A 21,425-nucleotide genomic window follows, 5' to 3' on the forward strand; every position below is an offset into this window, starting at 1 on the left:
CCATGTCTCTGCTGTCTTTCCTTTTCATGCATACCTTCTGTCAATACTCACCAAAAATCCCTAATAGTGAGATCTAAGGAACACTCAAAATGCAATTTGTGTATGATATTTCAGCCCAGTACTTAAGATATGATTCTCTCTATCCATTCCAATTCAGCTTTGTCATTTTTCACCACATATACCCTTCTAGGTATTCACATCAGTCTGACCAACACAAATGTTTATACTAGACACAAGACACAAGTGATTGCTCTAGCCATAATGAGATTGTATTTGCTGATCTTTAAAAACCATCATTTTGTTTTATGCTAAAAAAGCTGGGGGGAAACTGGGACAGAAATTATATCCACAGATTTCAGAGGTCCACTGGGGAAAGGAAAATAAAGGTGCATCTCAGCATTGTTTCTGTGTACAGGTATCCAGCTTCCTGTAGCTTAACCTGAGAGGAAAAACAAAACAAAACTAACAAAGATTAATTTCTTAGGAAAACTAGAAAGACTCTTAAATAACAAAGGCAGCTAAGTAGATCATTTCACCAGGATAATTTTACACTTCTTTCTTATGTTTATAAGTAGGCACTGATGTTTCTTGGTCTTAATTTTTGGCTGATCTACAGAAAGGGAATCTTTCCTTTTTTTGATTCTCCATATACCATGCCTCTGTGAAATCCATCATTCATGCCTCCCCTGCCTAGCTAAATGTGTGCATGTTGATGTGAAAAAGTTCAGCTGATTTCACCTAAAGCTGTTCCAGATTCAATACACCATTCCCCAGTGCTCCTGGCACATGGATTGATTGCTCAAAATCACCTGTGACACCTGCAGGTGGAGACACCCTGACAGTGTGTCCTGCTGTCCCTGCCCTCCATGAATTACATGCTGAGATCTGCTCATCTGGCAGCAGCCACTGCCCTGCAGTCATTCATGCTTGTTTCAACTGCTTGGCCATGGAGTGGACGTAGGCAGTTTAACCAGTATGTGAAAACCAGCCACATAAATAAACTTATCTCCTTCTTGCAATCCAAAGCTAATTCCAGCAGAAGGTGGTCTGCCTGGGCTTGAGGGCACTCAGTAACCTGTGAGGACAGGGCTTCCTTAAGCATCTTGGATCTGATAATAGTTTAAAGCTATTCCTACCTTTAATATGCTTCCCAATGTCAGTATGCCCAACCTAAGCCTCCCCTCTTTCAATGTACATAAAGGAATTTTCCTCTAAAATATTTCTAAATCTCAAGACAGTTGAGATTTTGTGAGTGAAAAATTTCATGTTTTTTCTTTATCTAAATTGTGATAAATGGAAAAGTGAACCTTGGCTGAGGAGCAGCAATAATCTTGTAATAATTAGCAATTCCTTTGAACTTAAATCACATAAACCAAAGAGTCAAATAACTAAATTAATTACGATGCCAAAAAAAACCCCCAAAACTGCCAACACAGTTTATGGCTTAAGGTATTCATTATGGCAATTTTATCAATAAAAAAGACATAAATGGCAGAAGGGACTACTTTCTTGTTGACATGGTCTTTAAAACCTGTTGCTATTTAAGAACAATGCATTAGATGTAGTGCATATTTTTGTTAGTTAATTCCAGTTTACTAAAATCCAAACATTTAAGTGGAACATACATATTTTTATGAATCTTTCCTTTGGAAGTCTTCACATGATCAGAATGGTATTCTGGCTAAAGTCACAGAGAAAGGAGAAACTTCAGAACTAACATCAAGAATCTGCCTAGTTTAGTTCAAAGACATAACCTTGAATTTCATGTATTTCAGGTCAATATCCTGATGATGACTCAGAAGATTTTAACATGGTTCTGATTTTATTTTATTCTGCACCAAAGCAAAAAGAATTGCTAAAACTTCAATTTTTGAGAAAAAACCCCAAAGATAACTACTTTTCCTCCAGTTTGGGTTATTAAAAACAGTTATTATATTATTACACAAATCTTCACTAAAAGTTACAATCAATTTGGAGAAGTTTGCAGGTGTTATTTCAAATATCAATTTAGAAGAAATGCTGTACTTTTGCAGTCCACTGGGCAATAGTGGAGCAGCATGAGAAGAGACAGTCTGTCGCTACTGGTGTAAAAAGTGACAGAGATTCTTTGAAGTCGAAGGGCACTCAGTTTTGAATTGAGTGAATCTGAATTGGATGGCTGCTTATCTAACTGAAGTTCCAAAGGCCACAAGGTGCAGAGTATACATAGCATGCACTTCCACATTACCAAAATAGCAGCCATAAACTAACTGACTAAGGTCAGTAAATGGGTAAGTAAACAAACAAGAAGAAAGATGTTGTCCAAATATGCAAAACAATTTAACACTATAATATTTTATAATTAATTACATCACTCTGTTATGACAAATTTTTTGGCATCTGGAAGTCTTGATTAGAAATATTATTAGTGGATTTTCAAGAATACTATTTAGAATCAAAACATGATAACATTAAAGTGAAAACAAGAAAGGAAATTATGAGAATGTTACTCTCATGAAACTGCACAAAATATTAGGTAGTGGATCCAGGCTTTGTCAGACTAATTTATTTTAAACTGCTGTTTTCTACAAAGTCTCACTATTGGAAATATAGAAAAATAAGCTGAATAGTTGCAGAGAAGAAGTATTAGTTTCATCTCCAACACGAAAATAAGAATCCACGTAGTAAAAGCATACTTTGGGAAACCTTTCTAAATTTTAACTGTTGTACCACCTTCTTGACTTTGTTTGATATGATGACACAGGCATGCATCCAGTTTTGGGAGCTGCTGGAAACTTTTTTCCTGGGACTAAGAATTCAATCCTATCACTTGGCCCCTGGATGCACATTCTTACAGTAATCCTTGTATTTCCTTTTTGGACCTTTTGATAAGCCATTTCTCACTGCAGTGCTGAAGTGAGGTGACACTAAAATTAAAGATAATTTTTCTGAAAGGCCCTCACTAGCTTAATCTTGGCTCAGGACACCATCAAATTTTATGAACTGTACTCTCATCTTAAAATGTGAAAAGAAAGCCCATAGAAATGCAGGTAATACTGAAGAGAGATACATGATGATGCTATGAAGAGAGATACAAGATGAGACTATGAGAGCTGCCCTGGTCACTAAATCCAGTCTCCTGGGACTACAGGCACCACATCGCATATTTCCTGCATACATTTGCCACACATTGTCTTGAAAACCTTATCTCAAATGATTTCTGCTGGTTAAGCATATTCATATAATTTCTAGCACAAACTTAATCAGAAAGCTCATAACTTATTTACTCTTGTATATTGTCGTCTAACACTGTTTCTTTTTCTGTCATTTTTTACCCTTTAAAAGGGTAAAAATACACTTGAAAAGAAGTATTATTTAATCCTTCTTGAACAGAGCCAACCAGGACACACACAAATGAAGTTTTGCTAAGCTTTGTAGGCTGGCAGCAATACTTCCTCATCACAAAAATAAGGCCTGAAGCACAAGTGAATGGTATTTGTTTTCAATGGCTACATCCCAGAACTTATCACGATGCTCACCTTGAAATCCAGTAAAATAGGCAAGTCCTACTCTTTTCCATGGATTCCAATGAATGAAGCTATAGCTAGCTGATTATTGTATTGCTATTGCATATCTTTCTTTTTATTACATTAAAATTACTTGAGTCCTCAGTATCACCCTGTCCTTCAATACAGTCTTCCTCTATATGGATGGTGACTCCAAACTTTGCATTATCAGCAATCAGTTGTGGATGCCAAAAGCACTAATGAAAATATGAAACAAGATGGGCTGCAAATTGTAGGGTTGAGGTATTCTTCTTTGGGCCTTCTTCCAGCCTGATTCTACTTCTGCTTTTTTAATAGTTGTTGTCCCCACAGATCGTTGCGGTCTACAAAAAATAGCTTAGCACCTTGACAAGATGATCACTGAGAATGTGGTGCATCTCCATCAAGCTAAGGTAAATATTCACATGTCCCAAGCATATTCTCTGCAAGAGTGGGAAACCAGGATCACACTGGGCATCAACCAAATTCTACTTTTCCCTGTGCCTCTTGTCTCATAAATGTCTCTTAATTTTTCCTTCTCTGAATCCTAGAGCTCTTAAGTGTCTATCAAAGCAAGCCTCAAACATTATTTTAGAGATCCAGATAAATTTATAGACTTACTGTTCTTTATATTAATATGAATATTAAGACAGAGTAGGAAACTGTGCATAATTAAACTTTTCATTTTTACTTCTGCTGATTTATGTTTCACTTAACTTTTACTGTGAAAAGAGGAATCACTGAGAAGTACAGCTAATGTCTCTTATTGAGATTCAGTTAAATAATTTTAAAACATTTGAAACTATGATCTCAATATTCTATGCACTTTACTTATCTCTCCTCTTAAAAAAATTAAAATTTCCTTAATCTATTTTCACATGCCCAGTTTTACCTTCTTTTTTAACTTCTTGTTTGAGAGAGGCAAAGAGACAGGGAGAATGCCACTTCAACAGTACAGCATTTTGTATCTGAGGAAATCACACAAGCAAACAAGTTTTTACTTCCCTATTGCCTTATACAACAACTATGACAGTCCATCTATTAGGTCAGGCAATAAATCTGGGTTTATTCTACATCAGTTTGCATCACCTTGCATCCTGTTCTGTCCCACTAATCTTGCAACAACAATCCTTATCCCACTCCTCCATGTCAGAGCAGGGGTGAAAATAACCACGGCCATGTTGAGGCAACAAGTACCTTCTAAAGCAATCAAGTAAGCAAGCTCAGCATCTTTAATGCACTATAAACTGTTGTCCCATATAGATGTGAATACTAGCTGTATTTTGAAGTTCTCACTCTTCAGCTAAATCTCTTTAAAACCTCAACAATGACATATTTGTTAATCAAAGGACACTATTTGATTTACTGGTCCTACATGCACAGACATCTCAAATTACTAGGAGAAATACTGATGTCCTGATTTGTATGTTTTGTTCCTTTGGGAGAGTCTTTATATACAACCTTAGTGGCATTAAAAAGCAGACATCAATATATAGGTAGTGTAAGATAAAAATGTATCTCTCTTCTACATCAAAGCTTATGTGTTAATTAATTTGGATTAATTACTAATTACAAAACATAGTGCATAAGGGCACTGCAGCCTTGACTACTATAGGCTGATCACCAAATCTAAGGATGAATGAAACTGCTTGTCATATCTTTATTTATTTTGGTATACACAGTCTTTAGATAAGATTGAATACTCTGGATTATCAATGGTTGTAGATCTACAAGAAATATTAGTAAACATCTCTGTTTCTCATTTTTCTCTTGAACAAATGTGTTTTCTTTCTCTCACATAATAAATTATGGTAGATTAAATTTTGCTATCTTTATATGTAAATAGGTTTATCATAATTTAGCTGATGGTATTAATATGGGGCACTATTCCCAAAATCATATTTGCTTTTCAGTTATATGAATGGAAGTATGTTTATAATGATTTGTAGGGTGTGGGAGAGAGGAAAGAGGAAGAGGCCTAAATGTATTTCAGCGGAAGTATGTAATTAAAATTCTTTTAATATTCTCTAGACTACAAGCTAAACAGAAAGAAGTAAATCCCACTCAACCACTATCAAAGCACCTTCAAAACCTGCTGGCTGCTCAAAATTGTAATAGGAATTGGAAAACAATGTTCAAACAAAACTCCAGGAATAAACACACAGTTTCCTTCCAACAAAAAATACCAGGGGCATAATTATCCCACTCTTGAACTCCTTACTAAGCAACAGGTACTTGCCACTGTAAGAGAACTAGGTGACTGGTTTGAATCAGGGTGATCTTTCTTATATCCTTATGTTCGTATCTCATTTAGCTCTAGCAGTGGTGTTTATCAGTAACATTTAACATGAAGCTTCATGACCTAGAAAATAATCCAACGAAGGAAAAAGAAGCTAAACAGCATCAGTTTCTCATTACTGGGGAGGTTTCTGAAAGGTCAGAAAGTTTCTGTCATTGAAAGCAGTATTGTATGAGCAATACAGTTTAAAAAAAATTAAATCATCAGTAGGGGTTGAGTCTAGACAACATTTTGAATTATTTAAGCTTTATAAGCAAGATGAATTTTTATATAAAATTAAGAGACATTAAAACCCGGAATGTTTTTTATTTTTGTAAAAAAAATTAAAAGACAAGATTTATATTTACAGACCAGAGCATTCAGTGATTTTATTATTTACTTGAAAGAACTGACTAACCTCTTTGCCGCTCCTACCTCTAATTATAAGGATCGTAGTTACGGACTGAGTGATTTTTTCCTGTTCATGAGTTTTGAGTTTATTATTCTTCAATTTCACAGAATATTTCCTTGTTCCTGTTATTGATAGGAAGAACAAAAGATTCTGCTGTCTTGTTTCCTGTGTTATTCTACCATGTGTCTTTAGCATATACACTCTTACTTGCTTGTCTCTTAAACCATATAATGCTTTGAAGCTTTTCTTTAGATGCAAGTATTTTTTGCTATGCTTCACAGATTCCTCAGTGTGGCTTCATTCTGAATTATTACATCAATATTTTGTAGTGAGATACAATTTAATTTAACCTTATGCTATATACCTCACTAAAGTTAGGACCATATTCACTTCAGCATTCCCTAATGAATGGAAAGACACAGGCAGTCCACAGGGAAACTCAGGATATTCCAAAATAAAAATTAACTTATTTCTGGAGATGCCTCTTAATGTTAAAAGTAGGGTTAAGTGGTCTATTCTCAAAATTCAGCTATCTCAATGATACTCTTATTACATGACAAGAATGTGGACTGAAGTGAAAGACAGCAAACAAAATATTCCAAATAAGATTGTAATTTCTCTTTTTTTTCTCCTTTTCCTATTGTTTTAACTAATTCTAATTTGTGTTACATGCTTGCCAGGATTGTTTCATTTGTTGTTTTGGGGGGTGGTTTTTGAGTTACCAAGAAATTATTACATAAAACCTGTCCAGAAGATGATAAGATTTACTTCAGAATTTCCCGAGTGGTTCCTCACAGTTATGTCTTTCCCTGACTAGTTTCTGTAACATAATGTCACTTGGATAATTTAAAGTGTCTTAAATTGGAAGTTACTACAATTTAAGTATATTTGAACTTGAAGCATTTTTAACCAAGGAGTGATTGATTTCAATAGCCTTAATTTCTACTGTTTCAAAAATTCCTAATTAATTGCTACAAAGAAAACCATATCAGTTGAAAACTTGAAATAGAAAGCAGTATTTGCAAAGCTAAAATCTCTTTGCATTTTCATAGTTATATAAAAATTACTTGTATTTTCTTTTGAACTGTTGAGAGTATGATCCTATTTTAGATCAAATAAGACGTTGCTTTAGTTTGCAAACTAAACTGTAGTCCTCGGTAAACTCAAATTTTGGCAATGTAACAAGTGCAACAACAACAAAGCCACTTCTACTTGTTGTTCTTCCTTGCAGCTTTGAGTAACTTCCCATATATCAAACACAAAGCCTAACATAATCTTGGTCATTCTTCTCCCTCTTGGGGGTCTTTGTAAATAGTATTGCTTTAGGAAATTGAATACAGTAACTACCCCACCAAAGATATCACAGAGGAGTGGGAAATACACACTAAGCAAAAAGATGTTTACCTGTAGGACTTCTTTTTCCTCCTACATGTTATCCCTTTGAAGCTATATTGTTACCTAGCATATTTGAAATGTTTTAGCAGAAAATGAAAGCTCCCAATAAAAAGAAAATTCAGACTTTACTGTTATGACATTTCCTCAGAAAAAGTGTTTTATTGCACATAATTTTATACTGCGTATATATAAACACACATATATTCCATCATGACCATTAAAATTCTTTTTATAGAAAATACATTTGAAAGCAGATTGATAGTTCAGGGCAGGAAAGCAAATTTTGCACTTGGGACTCTGTGAAGACAGACAGCAGTATTTTCACTTGTAGCCTTTGGCAGTCTTTTGCTTGGGATCATAAATGCATCTGGAAATTAGGGCTTTTCTCTAGTGGTTACCTCTGAATTTCCCTTAAAAAATAATCCATGTCATATTTAACTATAAATAACAAAGACAGAAATGGTCAGCATGTATAAAGTAAGCATTCTATTGAATTGCCTAATTTTTTTTTTTTTTAAAACGGAATTAATTGTTTTTTATTCTTTTCCTGCCATGAGTGTTAGCTTTTTGGTATCTATCTATTAATAAGATAGATTCTAATTACAAACTTATACCTGAGTAGGAAGGACCCAGATTCCATTTGCATTTTCTCCAGCTGTTTGTAAACATTGTGAGATAACTTGGTCAGAAGCTGATTGCTCTGTACTGAGTTAATTTTTGCAATCAAAATTTATTAAGAATCAAAGTGTTCCAGTATTATGCCACTGGATATAGTAGAAAATGAAGTTTTCCTGTTATTGATTGTAGTACACAGGAAAATAAATGAAATTTCACTGTTCAATAGGAACAGTAATGTTTGGAAAACAAACTTCTGTTATATTAATTCCAAATGTTGCTCCCCCAACACATATCACATAATTCTCACAATTTATGATAGGCCTCTAATTAAGTACAACTTGTTATTCTGGTACAGTACTATGGGAAGAAATAAGTGAGCTAAGATTTAGCGTAATACAGAATAAGTTATTTTCAAAATGTTGCTGCCCGGACTATTAAAACAGTCCATTCTGAAGCAGGTTGAAGAACAAGGATTTGTCAAGTTCCTTGAAAAGCAGAGTTTGCTTACTCTTGTTTACATTTGGCTGGAAAAGGTCTGACATTCTCTTCAGTTACTTGTATTCTCAGAACCTGAAGCTGTAAGAAAATGCCCTGGTGCCTTGCAGTCGCTCAAAGAATTTGAAGTTCAGTAGCTACTATCTGTTTTCTTCCAAAAAATTAATAATCAGAATTGACAGGAGCAACAACTTCTCTGTGTGTATCAAAACCTGTCCGCAGGATAGACCCCATCTGCGGACTGCCCAGAAGCCTCAGACCCAAGAAACCTACACTAACACTTCATGATCCCCAGTGTGCAGAGGGACCTTCAGTGCCCAAGGAAAAAAAGCCAACAGATGTTCTTTACCAAGAAATCAATATTTCCTGACAAATTTTTGTTTTGCTGTAAGGTTTATTACTAACTGTAGTATGAAGAGGACTTACCATTGAGTGAGAAGTGTCTATGAAACTTCCTCAAGAGATCCCAGGAAAAGAGAACACTGCATGTTCCTCTCTACTAAGGAAAGTTGAGGTGTAAGCTTATTCTTTTGCACCTCCTCACACACTGAAAAACTGCAGCACATCACCTATGAATAGTGAGATATCTCTATGAGATAGGGATGCAGAAATGATCACAGCATCATAATTTAACAATTCAATAACTATGGTACAAAGTAAGAAGTAAGAACTTTGCTGCCGTTTCAGATTTTGTCAGTCTGGATATATGGGACTAACTGAATATAATTATTCTCACATTCATGTTATGAATAAAAAAAGTTATCAATTTTTTTAAGGTTGCAAAGTTAAACAACTTGAACCAATTGCTGTTAAATTGAAGGTTACCTGCATGTTGCAGCCACCTATTGTTAAGAGTTCTTCTTCAATTATCTGTTAATGGTTGGTGATTAGCCATTGTACCCGCACTCATGCTTGCCAGAGGTGACACCAGACCCCTGCAGGTAGCAGGGGCAGAGTGACATCACAGCTAGTATGCAGATGAGAATGCATTTCACCAGATTTTCTAACGTTCCAGGAAAAAAAAACCTAAAAACAACGAGCTAGCATGGAAGTAAGAGACCTAAGTGACGTCTAAGGATGAGGAACTTAATCCAGTATCTGCTACGATCCTTTTACTTCTCACCCTACCCTGAAAAGGTCTTAACTAGAAAGAGGACCTGGAATATTAGACCGAAAAAGCGGAATCTCCTACTCTCCCGTGAGGATGGAAGCCCCAGCTCTGCCTGCAGACCAGTGGACACAGCTGCATCACCCTCCTCCTCCTCCGTGCCACTCTTGGGAGACCCGGCGGCATGGGCGCAACCCGTCGGCTTCTCCCCACCTGAGCTGATTCTTTTTAATAAAGGCATTAAAAAGGAGAAAGATCTCCTGCCCCATTTATTTCAATTCATACATCCCAGGTTTTAGAGTAGTTCTTAGCATGAATGACCCCAGCTTTTGCTGTCAAGATGTAGCCACAGGATGGTCATTTATAAAACTTCTAAGAGTGAGAGGAGATACAAATGAGAGAAAGTCAGAAACCTGGTTTTCAGGTATTAAGGGAAGGTACACTATAAGCAGTGTGACTAGTGAAGAAAATTGGAAAAACCTGAGATGAAAAACAGGGACAGGATGAACACAGAGCAAAAGAAAAACACTTGCTTGGGACAGCAGGAAAATGGCCTGAAATAGGAAGAGGTGTGTGTGGTGGCCTAGGGACCATGGTTCTGGCACACACTTCATGTCTTGATGACTGTCCATAATTTGATCTCACTGGGAAGCAGCTTTATACTGATTCTTGTACCTGGAATGGCTCTCTAGCCTCTCTAGTAGGTCGTTGATGGTAAATTTTGCAATGCTAGAGACTGAAGCTGAGAACAGAGGCAGACACAACAGGCAGAAATGGTTTTTGCCATTCCCTTCCTTTAGCTGTAATATTTGTGATACTGTTGTCCAGTTAATTACAGCTGAAGGAGCATGTCACATTATCATATTTTGATGGGGGAGAGAACAAAAAAAATCCTCTTTTTTTGGTTGATTTTTACTTTCTTTACTTTTTTTTTTACTTTGTCATTCATGTAAATGAGGAGGTGAATATCTCAGCAGTTTTGATGAATCCTGCTATCCATGTAAACTCTCTTCAAACCCAAGAAATCATACTTCCTTTAAAAGGTGCAAGCAGGATCCAGTAATCCAAAACTAGTCTTCTCCTAGGAAAAGTTGTATAATACTTCTGATATTCCACAGGAAGAAAAGTCTTCTTCAAAAGTCAACACATACATATTTGATTCTTTTTTTAATATTAATTTGAGCTTACTACAACTTCATTATTTTAAAGAGGGTGGATCAACATGCTGTTTTATGCTTCTGTTTGCACTACACAATAGGCTTTGCTGACTGTTTCTTCTCCAGCTGTGGTTTTTATCTATAGCTCAGGAGCCCATTAAGAGCAGCTGTTAACGAAAGCAAGATAGTTCAGCCATCCCATTCACACACATTGTATTTTGTGAATGGTTTACTTGCACTTGGGATTTCTCAGCTGGTTTACTCATAGCCATGAGAACACATCTTTAGCAAGCATTGTTGTTTAAACTCCTTTTAGCTGCCACTCCCACAATAGTTCAAACTGCATATCTGAGTACCACAGCTATTCAACAATCTGGTCTTTTGGACAGAAAAAATTACCTGAGTAAACGATTTCTAGACAAGAACAAAACAAAAACAGGACAGCATCAATTATAAAGGAACTAAGACAATTAAAGGATTAATTTTGTATTATTATTAAAAATTGTAAAACTGAAAAATGAAATCACAAAAATAACATTAGAAAATTAAAATTATCCTTCCTTCTACTACTCACTGATCAAATAAAAAGGGGTCTTACAGCATAAACAATACCAAGTACAGATATTTGCTGGTCACTGTTCACCCATCCATTTCAGTCTAATGGTTTTTCTTTTTAAAACTAGCTTAAATTTCCTTAAGCAAAGCCTGCACTACGTTTTTGCTTTTCCAGATGCAAACTTTGTTGTTCCTATGACTCCTCCTATTCAACTGACATCTCCTATTCATCATAGTCAAGTCAGAATTTTGAAAAATAGCACTAGATAAAGCAATTACTGTCACTGAAGAAAGAGGGGAAGGTACATGGTCTGCTACAAGAGAAATGAATTAGCACTGAGTACCATTCAATTAAATCTTTTTCAGTGGTAATGTTTTCCAGCTGTTGCTGTAATAGATTAAGAGCTCAAACAACCACAATCTAAGTCAATCTATCTTTTAAAACAACTTTAGATGTATATTATGGAAGTATTCTAACTAGACTGAGATTTTGAGTGAATTACTTCAAATCAAGTCTTTTGGCTCCAATAAGCCTAGACAAATAAAAGCACTTTGATGTTGGTATTAACATACCTTTACTTAAAAATAATGTGTAAAAGTGTTTTGACATATTGTAGGTGTGCTGGGAGAATCTGCAACTGAGGAGGATAAACTTTTTCTCAAACTGCAGAACAAAGAAATACTTTTACATTTGCGAAAAGAAAAAGGAAACACTGTTAGAGAGAAAAGCCACATAGCTGCTTGTTTTAGAACACCATTTAACACCAGCACAGTATCAGGCTGTAGTTTCTGAATCTGTTTGTTGAATATGAAAGCAACTGCCAGTGTTCTGCATCTCACTGGGATCAGCTTGCTGAAGTGAGCCTTCACCTTGCACTGCTCCAGGGCTGCTCCTTCTGGCTTCCAAGGCTGACAAACTGGATGAGCTAATGCTGCTCAGAACTCTCACTGTATCCCTGCACTGTGCTGCTCAACACATCTGCTTCCAGCAAGGTTGGGTACAGACAGAACTGTACGCCGGCACAAGCACAGTCTATTTATTTGGGTCCTGTGCTGTATTTCATCTCTAGTGCCCATATACCCTACTTCTCTGAACCACTCATTAACAAACAAGTGGGAGTTACTAGTCAACATCTATGGTTGTCTTTAAAATATGCCCAAGAGGAAAACACTTCAGTGCATTATTTCTACAGGAACGGAAGTACACACAAACCAGACAAAACACATTACTGCAATTTCTTAAAGCTAGTACCCAGACTCTAGAATAAAGATCGGCAGATGCAATGTGTTCTTTCAGTACCCATTAGTAACTGGTCAGTAACTTCCCAAAGGAGGACATTAAACCATAGTGTTTTTGTTGTTAAACCACATTTATCTGTTACTAAGGCTCTTGTGGAGTGAATCACTTCTAAAAATTACTCCCATTTTGTAGACACACACTCGTCCTTGTGACAGGATTGTTAACAATTTACAGTTTCTTTTTGTGTGGGCTTCTCTCAGTATTTCAGCAAATCTGCACAAACCGGTACACAAGATATACATATTTGTCATTTACTCCCACCCTTTCATATTTGTGGGCAGACTTGCTATAAAGATCATTTGCCAAATGGAGGTACTTGTTTAATAATTATTCTGACATCAAAGTGAGACAAAGAATAAGAAATTGCTCTCCAGCTGCTGTTAAAGACCAATGCATGGATATCCCTATTAGGGACAAGTCTCTGTTTGTGTATTATTACCTACCACTGTGCAGAATTATTTACCACATCATTATCTTCTGTATTTCAGGACACTGGAATATTAATGTTGTCAATGAATCAGGGAGTCCTATTGGCCACAGCCTGTCATTAACCAGGGGGAGCAAAGGGCCATTTTATGACCTTTGGCTCCTACCCGGGAATCTCTCTCTGAACAAAGTAACTGAACACGTGGAGGCTTAATAATAACTTTCAGGAAGTTACAGGATGTTAATTTTCATATCGATTATATCTATTTATATCCTGTAAGTTCCTTAATTGCTAGTATCAGAAGACATGACATTATGTGAAATCTTCTCCAACCTACTTCTCAAGAAAAATACTAACAATGTGACCCAAAGCTTAACAAGTATGCCTGGTAGAGATGTGCAAACTGAAAAATAGAGAGTATTATCTCCACTGCTTTCAGTGACCATCAGTTTAGGACATCCAAATTGCCAGTGACACTGCAGATATCAAGACATAGGACTTCCTAATGCCATACAAGCCATATAGTAGCTTTGAAATACAGAATGAACAGGACAAAATGAGTCCTGAAGCAAGTCATATGCCTATGTGTGCTTCCTAATTTCAGGCAGATATATTTTTACACAGTAAAATTCTTATAATGTAGAAATGCCCCACAGAAACCTTGTAGAAAATTATGGCAAAGGAATAATTATTACTGAATACTCTAAGTAACAAATAGCATGGGAAGAATGCATTCACATTAGTTTTGAGCTTTATCTGGCCACATATAGAGTCAATCAAAAACTCCTAGAAGGATTTACCCCATATGTGATGTATTAATTGATGGCACTATACAATGACACTAAGATATACTACAACACCCACCTTAGCAGCCAAACTGAAATCTGAGAAAATATTGGAAAAGTCAAGACATTAAATTATATTTAACCTCCACAACCACATACATATAGGAAGCAGAGCAGAATTGAAAGCCCATCAGCCACACCATGAATGCTTTATGCTTTTATTTATGAATCCTACAGGGAATATGTCTTAGAAAGGGAAAGTTTTCTGCAGCCCAGGTTACCACCATCATTTTGCTTCGGCTATCTGCCTCTTTGATAATCAAAGTTCAGCCACCTCTGGGAAGGCCAAAGCAGCCAAAAAAAAAAAAAAAGCAGTGAAACTAAAATGGCATCTGCATCTTTATGAAACACCAGAGCTCCAGAAGCCACAGCATTTCACCTACAACCAAGCGCAATGATGCAAATTTGATTCAGGAATATCCGAATATTGGTCAGGCTTTGCTTTGCACTCTTACAGCAGAATGCAGAGCCACCCCTCCATTTCTCGGCTGACTGCATACATCTAAGAGCAGAAATAAAAGCCTGAATTTGCTTCCAAAAGATACCTTTGGGCACAGCCCTATGCAAAGGTTGGTGCTTAACCTTCCAGTGGGAGTCACAGGAGGTTATACGTCCCAGAGCCACACCTCAGCGGCCAAACTTAAATACATTGTTTCCTCATTGCTGCAGGGGGGGTAATAATTTACTACTCAATCAGTAGCATTGCCCATCATCTTGCAGCACGTGTGATGTGAGGCTTAGAACATGCTTCTCTTCCATGTTTTCTGTCTGTCCCTATGCTCTGAGAAGGTTGTGAATGTTTCCATGGAAGGCTGCCTGCACACAGAAAGGAATGCAAGTGTGTAGGAGACAGTCTTTTGTCCACAATTACTTTTTCAAGTGCCTAGCCCAGATAAGTCACCAGAGAACTGAATCTCCACCTGAATTTATATAGACATTTTCCAGAAGACCTGGCATTTCTGTATGGTACTTATTAATCTTTTCTATATAATTTAAATTTACTGCTTCTTTGTAATTCCTATTTTACCTAGCTGTGGGCAAAGGAATAGAAGCAAGTATTTACACCCTGGAAAAGGGTGATGAAATATGGCTTGGAGGGAAGAAAAGAACACTTGCTCTGCTCCTTTTATTTGTTTCATATAAATAACCTCAAAAGAATGTATATGTTTGACTTGATTTTATTATGTGTAAAAATAGTCAAAAATAGTTTGCAATATCTTAGGAATAAATAATTATTGAAAAATAAAAGAGAAAGCTTATAAAAGGTTGCATACTGCACTAGAACTCATGAAAGTATATACTCCTAGAAGTATTGATTTAACTAAGGTTTTTTCCAAACTTAGCCAAATACCTTAGAATCTAGAAATTTGCCTTAGTTTTTGTGCTGATGATTCCTTGCTTTATGTTTACTTTGAAACTCATCAACTCATAAAAATTCTGCTGCCATGAAAAAAAACTTGCTTCTATTTTACCAAAAGACAGTGAAGGTGCTTAAATTATTTCTATTAAACCTGAATTACTTTCCCCTTTTTAATTTTTTTTTTTTTTTAATTTGTTGTAGTCCACTTGCATTATCATCTCTAAGGTTTAAAGGTTTAAACTCATTTGAAGAAAGGAAAGCAAAACTATTCAATTAAGTTTTAGGGCAAAGAAGTCTTACGGATACACATCAATTTTCCTTTAAGAAAAAGCTGACTTTAGACTCCCTTTCTATAATTGATTGACAGGGCCAAACTCAGCTAAAGAACTGGTTTCTCTGACTTGTTCCTACTACAATAAGTTTTGATAGAACTCAACACCTGCCACTAGTTTTAGAGTTTTTCATTCTTCTGAACTGCACTTCCTTTACAGACTTGCAGAATATGTTCCTGGACAAAAATCAGCCCAAATACAATGGGATTCAAAACTATCACTGCTTCTAGTCTCTTGTGATAGCCCACTTGGAGCACTGCCTTCAGTTCTGGGGACCTCAGAAGAGAATAGACATGGATATATTGGAGTGGGTCCAGAGAAGGACCACGAAGATGATCACAGGGACAGAACACCTCTCCAAGGAGAAAAGGCTGAGAAAATCTAAGCAATTCAGCCTGTAGAAGAGAAGGCTTTGGAGAGAGCTTGTGGCAGCCTTACAGTGCCTAACTGGGTCCGACAAGAAATCTGGAAAGGGACTTTTTACAAGGGGATAATGGTAGGACATGGGGTGATGTCTTTGAACTGAAGAAATGTATATTTGGATTGGATATTAGGAAGAAATTCTTTGCTGTGAAGGGTGGTAAAGAACTGGAATAGATTGTCCAGAGAAATTTCAAATACCTTATCCCTGGAAGTGTTCAAGGCAACCTGGTTATGGAAAGTGCCCCTGTTCATAGCAAGTAGATGAAACTAGATTATTATCAAGGTCACTTCCAACCCAAATTATTCTATGATTCTTTTAAAGCCCAAGTAGTTTCTGAAATTTTGGAATACTGCTCTTGTCTCACCTAGGTGTGGCTCCCTTCAAGGTGCACTGTGTTCACTCACAATTATACAGATGGTTTTAGGCCTTCCTTGTTCTTTCTATTGATCCTCTTCATTCTTTTTCTTGTCTTGTTCTTATCCTTTGAAACTTGAAATAGCTGATGAGGTAAATAATGCAGAGGGGGCATGAAATCTCTAGTATGATATGGCAGGATGTGTTGAAATTTTCACCTAACAATACATGGAAAAATATATGGTCTGATATTACAATTTCATTTCCTTCTAGATCTGTAAAAGGAATAAAATTGTTATGAATAAGCCTGGCTTAGTTTAGTCATATATACGCTTATATTTGTACCAGAACAAAATATACTTCAGACTGATTGAAATTGCTGTTTTATCTGTCATACAGACTTCATGACAATGGGAAACCAGTACAATTATGGCAATGCAATAGGTATGGAAAGTTATATATAGGTATAATAGTTATGAAAGTGATTTGTAATCAATAGGTGAGGACAGGCTTTATAATTAGGTAATTTAGAATCTTGGTTTTTTAACAATTTTTTCTGTAGACTGCTGATCTCCATTAACAACAATAGAGGAAGGACACTTTTTATTATTTATTTTCAAGAGCCTACCAAATTAGCTGAAGTGGGAGAACTTACAAACCTGGGCATTGCTGGAGTATGACCATTCTTAAGAAATGCACCTTTAATTGATCCAGTTCTGAAACTTTTTAATTTCTCAAGTGAAACACTGACCTCTTTCTGAATGCAAAATGTATACAATCCATTACTATTGTAATTCATATGCAATTAGAATCAAAGAACAGTTTGGGTTGGAAGGGACCTTAAAGACCACCTCATTCCAACCCCCGCCACAGACAGGGACACCTTTCACTAGACCAGATTGTTCAGAGCCCCATCAAACCCAACCTTGAACACTGCCAGAGATGAGGCAACCCAGATTCTCTGGGCAACATATTCCAGTGCCTCACCATCCTCACAGGAAATAATTCTTTCTAATATGGGGAAAAAGTCCCTCTCCATCTTCACATAATGAAAGGCTGATCAAAGCTTGCTCTGGAGATTTCTCTCCTCAGGGCTGAACAACCCCTCAGCCTGTCTCTTTAGGAGAGCTGCTCCAGCCCTCTGATCATTTTCATGGGCCTCATTTGGACTCACTAGCACTAGTTTTGTTATGCTCATATCAGTGACCAGAAAAAAAGTATAAAGTAGTCTTTATTTTAGTGTCTAATTCATTCCAGGTATAAATCTAGATACGAAAGTACAGTTGGATGAGTGGAATGTTCTTCTATTTATTTGTCTTTCTACAAGAACCTAAATTCTTTCCCCATACCAGACTTGGTACATGACAGGAAGTAGTAGATTAAACTTTGCCTGATCTGATAGCACACAATGCACTGGTAACCTTGAAACCAAGATTCCTCCATTAGGTAGATCATCATATCCTTGTTCAAATTTCAGTAAGACAGAATTTTCTTGAATTTTCTTTATTCATTTGCCATCTTGAGATGAACAGATGTCAAACTCCAATCATTATTGTTCTGCTTTAAAGCTTCTCTCTTATAGAGGTATAAAAGGGAAAACATATTGTCAGGGTATAATCACTCTACTGGTTGGTTTTCTTCTTTTTTTTTTTTTCTTTTTTTTTTGTGGGGGGGTGGGGGGGTGGGGGGGAGAGGTTGAATTAAACTACCTGAAGTACATGAGTTTGGAGAAGAAGAAGAAGTAAAATTCAATACGGAGTATACTGAATTGACAGAATATAGTGCTTTGGGGAAGCACCCACAGCTACACTTACACTATGAAAAAGGGCTTGGTGTAGAAGAGGTTAGGACAGATGGAGAAAAGGCTGAATAAAATTATAAATATAATTTTGTATTTTATGCTAAATGTATGTGTTAGGTTGCCTGCAACAATTAACGTGTTGTATTGCTGACAATTGTCACACCACAGGGAAGCTGGATGTCTCCATGAAGGACTATGCTTGGGAAGCAGTGGGATGGCAAAATAAAGTGGTGATAAAGGAAGTAAAGTCTTGCTGGCAAGAGATTTTTTTTCGTATCTAAGATACTGAGAATCTGGGTCACACAGAAAGTGAAATCAAACTAGGATGAGGTGTTTTAAAGATGACTTTAAAAAATTCTTTGCTAAACTTTTATTTCCAAATATCCAGACATGCTGACCCTAAAGGGATTTACCTACAAGTATTGAAATTCGACCTGTAATTCCACCCATGGAAATAACAGTGTTCCATATATTCTTACCTGGCTATCTGCCCTACAGGATAAAAGATCACACCAGTACACAGTGGGACTTGGTCAGGCTCAAACAGATCTGTCCAGCACATTTCAACATAAATTTACATCCCTCTGTAATATCTGCCTGCTCTTCCTTGCTTGCTAGTGATTTTTCTAAAGTAAGGTCAAATGTCCCAGAGTTCTACTTAGCTTATCTGTCACTGTCTATCCAAATGTCTCACATGTAAGTGGAAAACATACTCTGTAAAACAAACCTTATCTTATAAACTCATCATGAAAGAAAATTAATAAACATGATCAACAAGGGCTCAATCTCATTTGTACAGAATAGTCCAATATAGGAATTAACTAACTCATTAATTAATGATGTTTCTAACTCAGGTGTTCTATAAATCATAACTTGTAACTTGTGAACAAGTAGTTACCTAGCTGATGGTGAGAATGCTCATCCTTCCTCCTTCCCCATGATGCAGGCACTCCCTCTATTCTATCAAAAAGCATGAAAATTTTGGAAGCCCAGTTGCTGCTGAATCCACCTCAAATTTTTGGGGGGTAAGCTGATGTATTTATACCTTCCAGTTTGGAAATTTGGTCTATTTCCATGCATTTTTACTGGATTCTGAGGAAACTTCCAGAAAATTGCTAATGCAAGGATTCTGCAGGAGATCATAAACTGTGGGTGATAGTGGCTGCACAATTACCTTTATCCACTTCTGCCCAATCATACCCTGCCTATGTGTTGCCCTCATTCTGAGCTAATGGCATGGCCTTAGCATGAGCTGTGTGACAGCCAAAATTTGAGCATGATTTGAGTGAACAGTCACACTCTATTTAGACACATTTTTCTGATCATTATTCTGCTGTCAGTGATTGGGCTACTCAAAGAAAAGTCTATATATTTCTCTACTTCAGACATGAAAATGATTTGTGAAAAAAAATTTAAAAAAAAGTTCTGGAGACTATTTTTAGAAACGGAACTCCAGCAGACATTCTTCGTTTTTTCTGGTAAAGTGTATTTACTCTTTAGAAACAGAGTCTAGCAATATGCAGCCTAATGGCATTTAATTCATGCCTATTTTCCTTACCAGTTGGTGTTGGTGAGTGCAATACTTGCAATGCTATATCTAGTAGGTGTAAATATGTTTAAAATCCATAATAACTGAACAGTTATGTGTAACTTTCCTGCAGAAGAAAAACTGCATTCAAACTGGCCAATTCAAACTGGCCTGTTCTTAATAATGATTGTGCCATTCTGCAATTTTTTTTTATAAATTCTCAAGCATGCAAGTTAAAAGAATGAGAAATGTGCATTAGAGCACATCTTGTCTCTGCAGAGTCATCATTGCACTTGCAGTCTACTTGTATAACTAAATATGGGGTTTTATTACAGGGAGCCAAATCAATATTTTTTTCAGCACTTGAGAGATCTCACTTCCTTTACCTCCATTTTCCTTGTCTAATCACAAACTGTTTTCATCTTCAGTTAATGCTGGCACTTGTTTGCTTACATTGTGAACTTATTCAAGCAAAACACACATATTTTTGCTCTGTTAGTGAATTGAGTCATCTTAGCATGTGATCAAAGAAATAGTGCCAAAAGCTGGGAAGAGGCAAGTACACAACTGAGAGCACAGAGAGAGAGATATCAGCTGCAAGGTGACGCCAGTTTAGACACACACAATCTCCATGAAAACTTACTGAACTTCTTGTGGTGGGCAAAGTTATTACTGGAGCTAACCACTGTGTTGTTGATTTTACTATCACACATCATGGCTACATAGATTTTGCATTAAAAAATCTTGTCTAGATTTGGAGAGAATTTGTTTCAATTTCTTTACAACAACTGCTAACAGCAAGTAAGTTGATCCTTGCCAGTTTATTTTGGAATACACTTCATGTACTATGTTGATAATTTTTCCCTAAAAAATGGGAAAAAACTTGTAGTCATTTGTGCTGATTATAAAGAGCTTAGGTGGCGAAAAGCAGAAGGAAAGAGCTTTTATTGTTAATGGGACAAACTGTCAAAATAAATATTCAACATAGAGAAGCAGTTACACAAAACCACCAAAGCACTCATCAGCTCCCTTGGCTTATTAAATAAATGCACATAAAATACAACAGTTAATAAGATATTCAATAAGTGTGTCTCTTGAAGTATTGACAACATAATTTTCAAAAATAAGATAATGGGCTAAACTCTTCTTTTACCTTCCCATAGGTGACTTCTTAAAGCTCAATCCTCTCTAAGGGCTTGAGGTCAAGGTCAACCTTTTATATCTTTTAAGTGCTATATATGTCAGAGTATAGCACAACTACTGTACTATTTTCAGGGCAAAGAGCAGAGAACAGACCTGTGCTGAGCAATGAGGAGATAGCAGACTGCAACCTTAATAAAATTAAGGGAGGCTTTGCCCTTCCAGGATTGTGATAGCTGAGTACATGCTGTTTCTAGGGAAGAATAATTACTTATTTACCAGCACTGACATGAAGAAGCATGTTCCTTAAGAGATGCATTCCAGGAAATATTTGAAGCCTGAAATTACAAGCAGATTTGGATTAGTTAGGGA

The 21,425-nt window shown here is 36.4% G+C and overlaps 1 long non-coding RNA gene across 3 annotated transcripts; it reads right to left on the reverse strand.

Moving 5' to 3' along the window:
- Positions 1–256: 256 nt before the first annotated feature.
- On the reverse strand, positions 257–21,394 carry LOC135288151 (uncharacterized). 3 transcript variants are annotated; one of them, XR_010351428.1, is made up of 3 exons: positions 9,548–9,811; positions 9,149–9,291; positions 257–439 (listed from the first exon to the last, which is right to left on the reverse strand). It is a non-coding gene; the product is annotated as an uncharacterized LOC135288151 (long non-coding RNA). The 3 variants fall into 3 exon arrangements; XR_010351427.1 differs by lacking the exons at positions 257–439; positions 9,548–9,811 and adding exons at positions 6,042–6,336; positions 21,333–21,394; XR_010351426.1 differs by lacking the exon at positions 257–439 and adding an exon at positions 6,042–6,336.
- Positions 21,395–21,425: the final 31 nt, after the last annotated feature.

The sequence above is a fragment of the Passer domesticus genome, chromosome 1 (genome assembly GCF_036417665.1).
Source record: "Passer domesticus isolate bPasDom1 chromosome 1, bPasDom1.hap1, whole genome shotgun sequence".
Classification (NCBI taxonomy): domain Eukaryota; kingdom Metazoa; phylum Chordata; class Aves; order Passeriformes; family Passeridae; genus Passer; species Passer domesticus.